The sequence below is a fragment of the Pelobates fuscus genome, chromosome 11, assembly GCF_036172605.1.
Source record: "Pelobates fuscus isolate aPelFus1 chromosome 11, aPelFus1.pri, whole genome shotgun sequence".
Classification (NCBI taxonomy): domain Eukaryota; kingdom Metazoa; phylum Chordata; class Amphibia; order Anura; family Pelobatidae; genus Pelobates; species Pelobates fuscus.
Window position 1 is genome coordinate 82,649,196 of NC_086327.1, and position 12,654 is coordinate 82,661,849.

A 12,654-nucleotide genomic window follows, 5' to 3' on the forward strand; every position below is an offset into this window, starting at 1 on the left:
CCCCCCTGGGGGACCCGATAGACGCGGAGGAGGTAGATAGGGCCATAACGGCACTAAAGGGTAACAAAGCCCCAGGCCCGGACGGCTTTGATGGGGCCTATTACAAAACCTACAGGGAGGACCTGGTGCCACCCTTGACAAACATGTACACACTGGACAAAGGGAGAAGCCCCATCCCCAGACCTTACGACAGCTAACATCGTCCTGATCCCGAAGCCAGATAGAGACCCGGCGCTAGTCGCAAATTACCGCCCTATCTCACTTATAAACTTTGATGTAAAAATCTATGCCAAGCTGCTAGCTAACTGGTTAAACCAACTCCTGTCGAAACTCATACACGCTGACCAAGTTGGCTTTGTACCCAACAGACAACTATACGAAAATTCCCCCCTTTTTTCTAACTATACGAAAATACCAGACGGGCGGTAGATCTCATGTGGTGGGCGGGGGAGTCCCGAACGTCTTCTCTGATCCTTTCCCTGGACGCGGAGAGGACGTTCGACAGACTCCAGTGGCACTTTATGTTTAAGGAAATTACAGATACCAGACCTCTATATAACAGCAGTGAGAGCACTATACCATAACCCAAGGGCGCAGACGGTGATACCGGGTGCGCCTCCATGCCCTTTCAACCTTACAAACGGCACGAGGCAAGGGTGCCCGCTGTCGCCGCTATTGTTCATACTGGCCCTAGAACCTCTGCTGCAATCGATACGATCCCACCCGCAGATCACGGGAGTGAAGATAACGACAGAAGAATTTAAGGTCTCTGCTTACGCAGACGACATTCTGCTCACTGTCACCAACCCCGGGAGCTCAAGCCCACACCTCCTGGACCTCCTAGACTCATATAACCAAGTGTCGGGATACAAAATTAATTTAGATAAGTCCGTGGGTATGCCCATAGCAATGACGGAGGAAGACGTCGTAGCGGTCCAACAAACAACCCACCTGACCATCACCCGCAACCCTATAAAATACCTTGGAGTAAAATTGACAGCCCGCCCCGAGGACCTATACAGAGAAAACCACCTACGCATTATCACAGCCCTGTTAAAAGATCTGGACACATGGCATGAAAAGCCAATTTCATGGATAGGAAGATTGCATAGTATCAAAATGAATCTGCTCCCACGCTTGCTCTTCCTGTTCCAAGCTCTCCCAACAAAAGTGACCAAAACAGACCTAAAAACACTACAAACTGCCATTGACGACTTCATTTGGGCCCGTAAAAGACACAGAATTAAGAGACAGACACTCTACAGGCCTAAGAGCAGAGGGGGGTTGGGACTTCCCAACCTTCACCTCTATTACCTCTCAGCACAACTCGCCCAGGTGATAGAATGGCACGCACCGCCAGACACACATAGATGGGCGGATGTGGAGACCTTGCTCATGTCCACGGACCTACCACAGTTCTGGATCTGGTTGCCTCGAGCGGACAGACCAGTGCTTCGCACCACCTGCCCAGCCATTCTGAACTCCATCAGAATCTGGGATTTAACGGCACATAAATACGCACTCACGCACCCGGTGTCACCACTAGCCCCATACCTACGAAATAAAGCCTTCCCCCCGGGAATGACTGCCAGAGACTTTAGAAACATTGAAGATACCGGTATACAGAGATACCACCAGCTATTCCACGCGGGCAGGTTCCATTCATTCGATGAATTAAAGACCCTGGCCCCCCTGACAACAAAGGACTATTTCAGATAGATGCAGCTGAGGGACTTTGCAACAAAACCATATATCAAGGCAGCGGCATTGGCAAAACGTACCTTCTTTGAGCGATTATGTATCGCGGAGGGTCCACGTACCGGCCTCATCACCGCACTCTACAGCCAATTAAGCGCACCTACAGGTGACTCCCACACACCCACATACATAGCACAATGGGAAGCAGACCTCCAACAACCATTGGAGAGCGGGGAATGGCAGGACATATGGGAGGCGGCAGCGAAGGCCTCCATTTGTGTCCTCCATCAAGAGCAGTGTTACAAGACACTAATGCGCTGGTACACCACACCGGTGAAGCTCTGCAGAATGGGCAAAACAACGACAGACACCTGTTGGAGGGGGTGTGGGGAACAGGGCACATACCTGCACATGTGGTGGGGGTGCCCGAAGGCACAAACCTACTGGGAAATGATAGCCACACTACTGACGACGGTCCTACACAAGTGCATCCGACCAGACCCCTGGACATTTCTAATAGCCAGACCAATAGACAGTTTGCCACACAAAGAACAAAAACTGCTTAACAAAATTACCTTAGCCGCCAGGCGAGCAATGGCAAAAAAGTGGCTACACACAGACATGCCGCAGATAGAAACAGTAATACAATATATTAAAGAAGCGCACCTAATGGACAAGCTCACTGCACAAATTAGAGACACCTTCCAAACATTCCTTAAGACATGGGAACCTTGGGAAGACTACATAGACCACTGAGGGCCCGGACTCTACCAAAGACGCTCCCCCGGTACACTTCCCCCCCCCAGTCCCCCTGAACCCCTGGCATATCCTTCCTAGTCTTTCACCCCTCTTCTTTCTTACTATCCTGTATACCTTCTTTTCTAAAAATAAAAATCCATGCATGGCGGTGTTTATAACTGAGGCAGGTGAATATTGCACTACACATCGGTACAGACGATGAATCTGCACCCGACATGCCATATGAAGATAACGATCCCAACGAAACTTCTGATCAACACCTTCATCGATACCCTAACGTCATGACTCACTGCACCGACGAGTGTATGCGTGCACCGCCCCCCACCTTTTTTCTTCTGTACAAGCACCATGCATGGTTGATACCTAAAGAATTTTAACAAAAAAAAAATAGAAAATAATAAAAATCCTTGACAAGTAGCCAAATAAGCTTACGGTTATACGTGCCGGTTTTTATATCTAATGTATAAGCAGGGGCGGACTGACCGGTCGGGCACTTCCGACATGGTCCGAGGGCCCGGCCGGGTGGGGGGCCCGCCATCAGGGGGCCCGGCCGCCCCTTTAAATGCTGCAGCCGCCTGATCGCTCTCTTAAGAGCGCTCAGGCGGCTGCAGCTTCTCACCTCCCCTCCCCGTAGCGTGGCCGAGCTGCTCTGCGTCCGCGGTGCCGGCCGGATTGATAGGAAGGTGCACACACACTGAGTGTGCACCTTCCTGTCAGTCCGGCCGGGTACAGGAAACAGAAACTCCTGTTCCGCGCGGAACAGGAGTTTCTGTTTCCTGTACCCGGCCGGACTGACAGGAAGGTGCACACTCAGTGTGTGTGCACCTTCCTATCAATCCGGCCGGCACCGCGGACGCAGAGCAGCTCGGCCACGCTATGGGGAGGGGGAAAAAGAGGGGGGGGGAGGGAGTTAAATGAGAGAGGGGGGGGGAGGGAGTTAAATGAGAGAGGGGGGGGGTTAAAAGAGAAAGGGGGGGTTAAAAGAGAGAGGGGGGTTGTTAAAAGAGATGGGTTAAAAGTGAGAGGGAGGGGGGTTTAAAAGAGGGAGGGGGTTAAAAGAGAGAGGGGGGGTTAAAAGAGAGAGGGAGGGGGGGTTAAAAGAGGGAGGGGGGTTAAAAGAGAGAGGGGGGGTTAAAAGAGAGAGGGAGGGTAGGTTAAAAGAGAGAGGGGGGGTTAAAAGAGAGAGGGAGGGGGTTAAAAGAGAGAGGGAGGGGGGTTGTTAAAAGAGATGGGTTAAAAGAGAGAGGGAGGGGGGGTTAAAAGAGAGAGGGGGGTTGTTAAAAGAGAGAGGGAGGGGAGGTTAAAAGAGAGAGGGGGTTAAAAGAGAGAGGGGGGTTAAAAGAGAGAGGGAGGGGGGGTAAAAAGAGAGAGGGAGGGGGGGTAAAAAGAGAGAGGGAGGGGGGTAAAAAGAGAGAGGGAGGGGGGTAAAAAGAGAGAGGGAGGGGGTAAAAAGAGAGAGGGAGGGGGGTAAGAAGAGAGGGGGTAAGAAGAGAGAGGGAGGGGGTAAGAAGAGAGAGGGAGGGGGGTAAGAGGAGGGTGGGGGGTAAGAAGGGAGGTGGGTAAGAAGAGGAAGGGGGTAAGAAGAGGGAGGGGGGTAAGAAGGGAGGGGGGAGTAAGAAGGGGGTAAGAAGAGGGGGAGGGGGGAGTAAAAGAGGAAGGGGGGAGTAAGAAGAGGGGAGTAAGAAGAGGGGGAGGGGAGAGTAAGAAGAGGGGGGTAAGAAGAGGGGAGAGTAAGAAGAGGGGGGTAAGAAGAGGGGAGAGTAAGAAGAGAGGGGGGGAGTAAAGGGGGTAAGAAGAGGGGAGGGGGGAGTAAAAAGAGGAAGGGGGAGTAAGAAGAGGGGGGTAAGAAGAGCGGGGAGGGGGTAAGAAGAGGGGAGGGGGGAGTAAAAAGAGGAAGGGGGAGTAAGAAGAGGGGGGAGGGGGGTAAGAAGAGCGGGGAGGGGGTAAGAAGAGGGGGGAGTAAGAAGAGGGAGGAGTAAGAAGAGGTGGGAGTAAGAAGAGGGGGAAGGGGGAGTAAGGAGAGGGGGAGGGGGGAGTAAGAAGGGTGGTAAGAAGAGAGTGGGAGTAAGAAGGGGGTAAGAAGAGGGGGAGGGGGGGTAAGAAGAGGGGGAAGGGGGAGTAAGAGGAGGGCAATTGCCCCCTCCCCTGTCCGCAGGCACCGTGCGGGCAGCCGGCAGGGGAGGGAGGAAGAGAGGACCCGGGAGCTCAATCTGCAGCTCCTCTGGGTCCTTCTTGCGCGAGCACAGATCGTTGCCGCGGTTACCACGGCAACGTTACGGCTCTTGCGAGAGTAAACTCTAGCCCTGGAGCTACGGGCTAGAGTTCACTCTCAACACTGCGACCACCAGGTATTCCTGGTGGTCGCAGTGGTGAGAGTGAACTTTAGCCCCATAAACACACTGCCCCCACACACCAAACACATTCACACACTGCCCCCCATACACACACACTGCCCCCACACACACCATACACATTTACACACATTGCCTCACACACACACACATACACTGCCCACCCATACACACACAGCCCCCCATACTAACATTGCCACACACATACACAGCCCCCTCGTACACACATTGCCCCACACACCCTACACATTCACACACTACACCCCCTCACACACACTGAACCTTTCACACACACTGCACCCCTTACACATTGCACCACTGCTCCTATACCCTACTACATCCTCATATCCCAGCAGACCCCAGGTAAGTTGTCAAACTGTTCTTAAACGGTTTGACTACTTACTCTGGGAGGGGGGCCCGGCCCTCCTGGCACCATAACGACTACACAGAGTAGTAGTGGTTATTGTGCATGGATTATTTCTTTAAATAATCTACGAGTGCCCCAGTAGCTAGCAAGCCAGCCAACCCACAGGCCAGCCAGCCCACAGGCTGGCCAGTAGACAGCCAGCCAGCCTACAGGCCACCAGTTAGGCTTAAAGCCAGCAAACCCACAGCCTGCCAACCGCAGCCAGCAAGCCACAGCCTGCCAGCCAGCAAGCCACAGCCAGCAAGCCACAGCCTGCCAGCCGCAGCCAGCAAGCCCACAGCCTGCCAGCCGCAGCCAGCAAGCCCACAGCCTGCCAGCCGCAGCCAGCAAGCCCACAGCCTGCCGGCAGTAGCCAGCAAGCCCACAGCCTGCCAGCAAGCCCACAGCCTGCCAGCCGCAGCCAGTAAGCCCACAGCCTTCCAGCAAGCCCACAGCCTGCCAGCCGCAGCCAGCAAGCCCACAGCCTGCCGGCAGTAGCCAGCAAGCCCACAGCCTGCCAGCAAGCCCACAGCCTGCCAGCCGCAGCCAGTAAGCCCACAGCCTTCCAGCAAGCCCACAGACTGCCAGCCAGCAACAGTAATTAAGGTAAGAGGAGCCAACTTGGCCTAGGTATCAGCTATGTTGTGTTGCTATATTGTGAATAGGAACCAGAGTGTTGGAGAGACCCCACTCCAGGCCCCGTTAGACTCCATTGTAGTCTCTAATGGGACCTGGAGGAAATTCTTTCTAACACACTCTCTAAAGGACACTGAGATAGCCTCTGCTAGAATGCTCCCCCCCTCCATGGCCCATTAGCCCTCAATTGTAGTCTCTACTGGGGCCTGGAGGCGACTGTTTCCAGCAGGCACACTGAGATGGCCTCTGTTAGAAAGACCCCCTTCCAAGCCTATTAGACTCCATTGTAGTCTCTAATAGGGCCTGGAGGGGATTCTTTCTAACACACTCTCTAAAGGACACTGAGATAGCCTCTGCTAGAAAGACCCCCCTCCATGGCCCATTGTAGTCTCTACTGGGGCCTTGAAGGGATTATTGCACTATTGTTCCTTGTGTCTAAAGATTGTGTAGGGTGTGGCTGGAGGCGGTGCATGGAGGCGGGACATGGGTGGCGCTTGCTGCGGAGTATGGGTGGGGCCTGTAAGGGGCCCTTGATTTATTTTGCCCGGGGGCCCTGAGGGTTCTCAGTCCGCCCCTGTGTATAAGGACACTGTATAAATACGTGTAAACATGTTGCACAATGTTGGGCTTTTGCATAAGCCATATATGCCTATTATCTGCATGCTTATCTTGTCAAGATGAAAAAATAAAGAATTTAAAAAAGAAAGCACGCCGGACCGATGGACGATTTTCTCTCCACCCCGGACAGCCTCCGTGCCACGAGGCCCGTGGACAAAATGGCGGCCGCATCCCCGGGAGCCGAGAGCGGTGCGGACTCTGAACCTAGTTCCGCGAGAGGAGAAGCACTAACAAATATCACCGCCGAACTAGCGGCCATCTCGGCCAATATGCTATCTAAGAGCGATACAACCGCCATGGTGCCAGAGCTGAGGGCGGCGATCCGAGAAGAGATCCTGGAGGTACGCAGGGACCTCACGGCCCTTGAAGAACGGGTCACTGAGCTGGAGAGCGAGAACTTACAGGCCATCCAGCACTCCCAGACTGCCGGCCACTGCCAGGCATGGCTCAGTGCTCCTGGAGCTCCGTAGGCAGGTGGAGGACCTAGACAATAGGGGGCGACGTAATAACATCAGAGTCAGAGGCCTGCCTGAAGCCGAACACGAGGACCTAGTAGAAGCCCTCACACAGCTTTTTACACACATCCTGGGCGAAGAAGCCCCAGACAACTACCAGATAGAGCGCGCCCACAGGGCCTTCCGTCCCCCGAGGAGAGATGGCCTCCCACGAGACGTGATTTGCTGCCTCCTCTCCCTTCAGCTTCCACGAAGCATCGATTTCACTATACCAGGACCTATCCTCCCTCACTTTGGACGCCCGGAGGGCACTGCGGTCGCTCACATGCATCCTCCAAGAGAAACGCATACCCTACAAATGGGGCTTTTCCTTCAGCCTCCAGGCCAAGAAAGGGAATACTTGGTGCTCACTGAGATGGCCCAACGACGTACCCGGCTTCCTGAGAGCTTTAGACCTGCCGCCGGTCACCATCCGCAACTGGATCCTAGATCAACCTCCACCACGCCCGAACCATCCTGAGGTTCCCGAACCGCTGCGCAACCAGGCATGGAGGGACATGCAACCCATACGCTGGGGGGGCCCTAATGGTCCCGAGGAATAACCACCGGCGCCCCAACACCGACCCCGATGTCCACCGACCCTTCCGGACCGGCATTGCCCTCAGGGGAGTTCTCTGGGCAACAACAGTGGCACACGGGAACATTACCACACTAGCCGGGAGGGAACCGGGGTTTATAGCCTGATAAGACCACACGAAGCACCGGGGACAACACGGGCAGGAGGAGCTGGGGATACCCATCCCGAGGCCTATGCTGATTTGGGGAGGGGTACGGGTTTGAAGCATAACAGGGACTGCCTGGGTTTGTTGGGTTGAATAACTGAACTTCTTAGGCCCAAAGAGCCTCAGCAAGACACTCCTATACTACCACTTGCACCCACACTGCCGGTGATTGAGAACTTAACCACATACCGGCTAGACTATGAGCACCACACCTTATTACACCTCAGTGCCGTCACGGGATACCCCTGAGCCCACAAGCTGCAAAGGGGCCATTAAGTCCATGTCGGGGTGGCCTGTAACTATGTTTGCCCTCGGATGGGGTGGGGGAGGTGGGGGTCATAGGGGACATGTTTGCCTGTTATGTAGTGTTTTGTTGTGTACCGTTTTGCCCCATCTCACTTTAGACATAGTGCCTTACATACCGAACCCGAAAAGTTTTTCTACTCAGGCCACGCACTGCCCACGGTTGCTTTGCTTTATACTGTGTGGTATACTGCTGGCTAGGTCTTGGCACCGGACAGCAAGGACCCCTCAGACCGGCTCACACTCGGCCGCGGTCGCGGCCTCAGGACCGCTCCCCTGGTATAGTAATCGGCCGACCAGGCCCGGTTGAACGCCAAATAGGGGCCTTACGATAGGCGTGCGATCGGCTACGGGCGCGGTCCTGGGGCCGCCTACCAAATGCTGTTATATGTTTTCAAAAGATGTACATGTTGAATGCTGAACGAGATGACTTATAGGCCACGCTGCTATACCCAGTTTATTACCAGTCACGGCGGCGGCTTCGGGGCCGCTTATTCCCTTGTTAAACTCAGATACATTGGCTAAGCTGGGTTCCTCTGATTGGATTAATCCCACCACGGAAGTTCCCAGAGACCCTTAACTCTGTCGGCTACTAACGCTACCGTTAAATGGGCAGACGACTGAGCTCCGTAACCGACCAAACATGGCTTAGCCTAACACCGGCCACGCTCAACATGCCGCATGCCTTGACCTTAAGTAACGAAATACTGCCCGAGTAGTAAGGCAGGCCGAGCAATGTTTCCCTGTACCATAGGTACTTAGCCCCGACCATGATCCCTATACCACCTACTCCAATTCTACACAGATATGTAAGCTCAGGCCGGATGACTTTCAGGGATGCGACCTCGAAGTCGCTTATGTACTTATGTGCTTATGTGCTTATGTACTTATGTACTTATGTACTTGTGTACTTATGTGCTTACTTACTTACCTACCTCGACATCGTTATTGTAACGCTGCTGATGTCACGCTGTCTTAGTGTACCTACAGCTGGATTACGGAGCTCACACGAGCACTACACCCAAGCGATGTTAGCACCGACAGTACGGCCCCCCCCCTCGCCAACAACCCACGATCCCGATTGTGAGGCCACAGACCGATTGCTACCTCCCGCCATGACTACAACGACCTGGGAGCTATTCCCGTCCCATAACAGAGAACCAGATGGCATTGGGACCCCCCCACCCGACACCCATTACCCCGTGACATAAGCAAAACGAGCGACACCCCACTGGAACAGACGACGGACCAATGGCTCGCGCGAGGCATCATAGGGAGCCTAACGACCGGCACCTCAGCGGAACCCATACAATACCGCCCAATCACCAGCCCTGACCATCCTCACTGAACTAACCCATTCTCACGGACTTTAGTTGACGCAACAGACGCTACATGACGTGGGCCGAGGGAGAGCGGATACCGGACTTTCGAGACGGACTTCCTTGTCCCCCTGCAACTGACCCACCTGTATATCAGGTCACCCCCGTACGACCTAGGGCCACAGTTGTCTAATCTCTTTGAGCCCCCACTGGGCTAACACCCTCAGATGGTTACAGTACCCAAACCACCCCCTCCCTTTCTTACCCTACGCTCCTGCCCCTCCCTCCTTCCCCCCTCTTGCCCCCTCCTTGCCCCCCCTCTCTTCTTCTTCACCCCCCCTACTCTTTCTCCCTTTTTTCTCCATTTCCCTGAGGCCCGTGGGCCCGGCCCCCCTCTTCTGGGTTGCCGGACGACCATGGCGTCGAGCTTCTACCCCGCGCCCCTACTCCTAAGATCACACAAGCAATTTGCATTGCCATAATACAGACTGGGGCTGTAGGGGCTGCAGAGAGATGTTACTTACCTCTCCTGCAGCTCCTGTCAGCTCTCTCCTCCTCCGCCGGTCCGTTCAGCTCTTCTGTCAGCTCACAGTGTAAATCTCGCGAGAGCCGCGGCTCTCGCGAGATTTACACTGGGAGCTGACCGAGGTGCTGAACGGACCGGCGGAGGAGGAGAGAGCTGACAGGAGCTGCAGGAAAGGTAAGTAACATCTCTCTGCAGCCCCCACAGCCCCCTCCTACACAGTGCCCATCTACTGGACCACCAGGGAAGGAGAGCCCCCCTCCCTGGCCAGCTAGCAAGCAGGGAGGGGGGACGAAAAAAAATATATATAGCAATAATAATAAAAAAAATAAAATTAAAATAATAATTAAATAAAAAATTATAATAAAATAAAAAAATAATAATAATAAAAAAATTTAATGAAACAAAAAAAATATTAAAATAATAATTAAAAAATAAAAATGCCCACCCCCCACCAAGGCTCTGCATCACACTCTGCATTACACACACACATACACGCACTGCATTCATACACACACACTGCACTCATACACACACACACTGCACTCATACACACACACACTGCATTCATACAGACACACTGCATTCATGCACACACACTGCACTCATGCACACACACTGCACTCATACACACACACACTGCATTCATACACACACACTGCATTCATACACACACACTGCACTCATACACACAGCATTCTCATACACACACACTGCACTCATACACACAGCATTCATACACACACACTGCACTCATACACACACTGCACTCATACACACACTGCACTCATACACAGCATTCTCATACACACACACTGCACTCATACACACAGCATTCTCATACACACACACTGCATTCATATACACACACTGCATTCATATACACACTGCATTCTCATACACACACACTGCATTCTCATACACACACACTTCATTCTCATACACACACTGCATTCATTATATACACACACTGTAAATAAATATTCAATTAATATAATTTTTTAAGGATCTAATTTTATTTAGAAATTTACCAGCAGCTGCTGCATTTCCCACCCTAGTCTTATACTCGAGTCAATAAGTTTTCACAGTTTTTTGGGGTAAAATTAGGGGCCTCGGCTTATATTCGGGTCGGCTTATACTCGAGTATATACGGTATTACCAAGGAGGAACTCGCCGCCGCACTCAAACGGTCTAAATCCAACAAGGCCCCGGGCCCCGACGGTCTACCGGTCTCGGATCTGCGCAAGTTCAGAGACACATTGTTCCCACACCTGCTACAGGGCTTTAATTTCCTACTGGAGGGCGGTAGGTTCCCAACAGATTCTCTACACGCGAAGAGGGAAAGGACCCCACCAACTGCAGGAGTTATGGACCGATCTCGCTCCTCAATTCGGATCTTAAGCTCTTTGCTAAGACCTTAGCCCTGAGGCTCTCCCGTGTACTTCCCACACTAGTCTACCCAGATCAAGGTGGATTCATCCCGGGGAGGGAGGCGCGGGACAACACCATACGAGCCCTTAACATGATCCATTCTGCCCGGTCGATGAACAAGGACCTAGTCCTGGTCTCCACAGACGCAGAAAAGGCCTTCGACCGGGTAGACTGGCAGTAGCTCGAGGCCACCCTCCACCATATGCAATTCGGACCCCACATCCGTTCCTGGATACTAGCTCTTTACACTACCCCAACGCCCCGCATTCGGATCAACGCTGCACTCTCAGCTCCCTTCTCCATCCGCAACGGGACCAGGCAAGGATGCCCCCTGTCCCCCCTCCTGTTTGCCCTCACTCTGGAACCCTTCCTAGAGGCGGTCAGCCGGGACGGGGGTATCACGGGGTACAGACTTCACCACACGGAACATGTTATTTTTCCTCGACAACCCCGCAATCTCATTCCCCAACCTCCTCCGAGCCTTTAGGGACTTTGGTGACATCTCTAACCTTAAGCTGAACATGAGCAAATCAGAAGCCCTACCGATCTCACTCACGGCAGAGAGAATCACGCACCTACGATCGCAGTTCCATTTCTCGTGGTGTGACTCCAAACTAAAATATCTCGGGGTGTGGCTACCCAGAGACCTGACTCTCCTATACCGGTTGAATTTCCTCACCATACTCTCGATCTTACAATCTGACCTACACTGCTGGAGGAGCCTCTATGTCTCCTGGTTCGGCCAGATTAATGCTGTTAAAATGAACGTGCTCCCACGCCTCCTGTTTCTGTTTCAAACGATCCCCATTTCCATACCGAGAACCTTCTTCCAAACGCTAACCATGGCAATACGACAGTTCGTATGGAACGGGAAAGCAAGCAGAGTGAGCAAGGCACTGCTTGAGCGTCCCAAAGCACGAGGGGGCGCTGGTCTCCCATCCTTCCAGGGATACTATCACGCAGCACATTTACTCAGGGTAGAAGACTGGCATGCACGTCCCACGGTCAGATAAAAATTACAAAAATAAGTGCTCTCTGTCTGTAAATAAAGCTGCAGTTCACCAACAAGGTGTTCCCTCAACCTTGTGCATAACAAGACAAATATACAAAGAAAGGTGAACAGCGCTAGCGGTATACACAGATGTATATATATTTACATACGTAATTGGAGATATTCCTCGATGGTATAGCTTAAAAGAAAAGAACAGAATGCAATAATAGTGCAATATGTATTGCTGATATAGTGGATGGTAAAAAATTATATAAAATTCTCACTCACACTTTTAAGAGCTTTATAAGCTCAATGTCAAGAGCCTGGACGGAATAATCCCCGTCTATGGATTTCTTGGTGTGCAATCTTCTAGATGAACTTT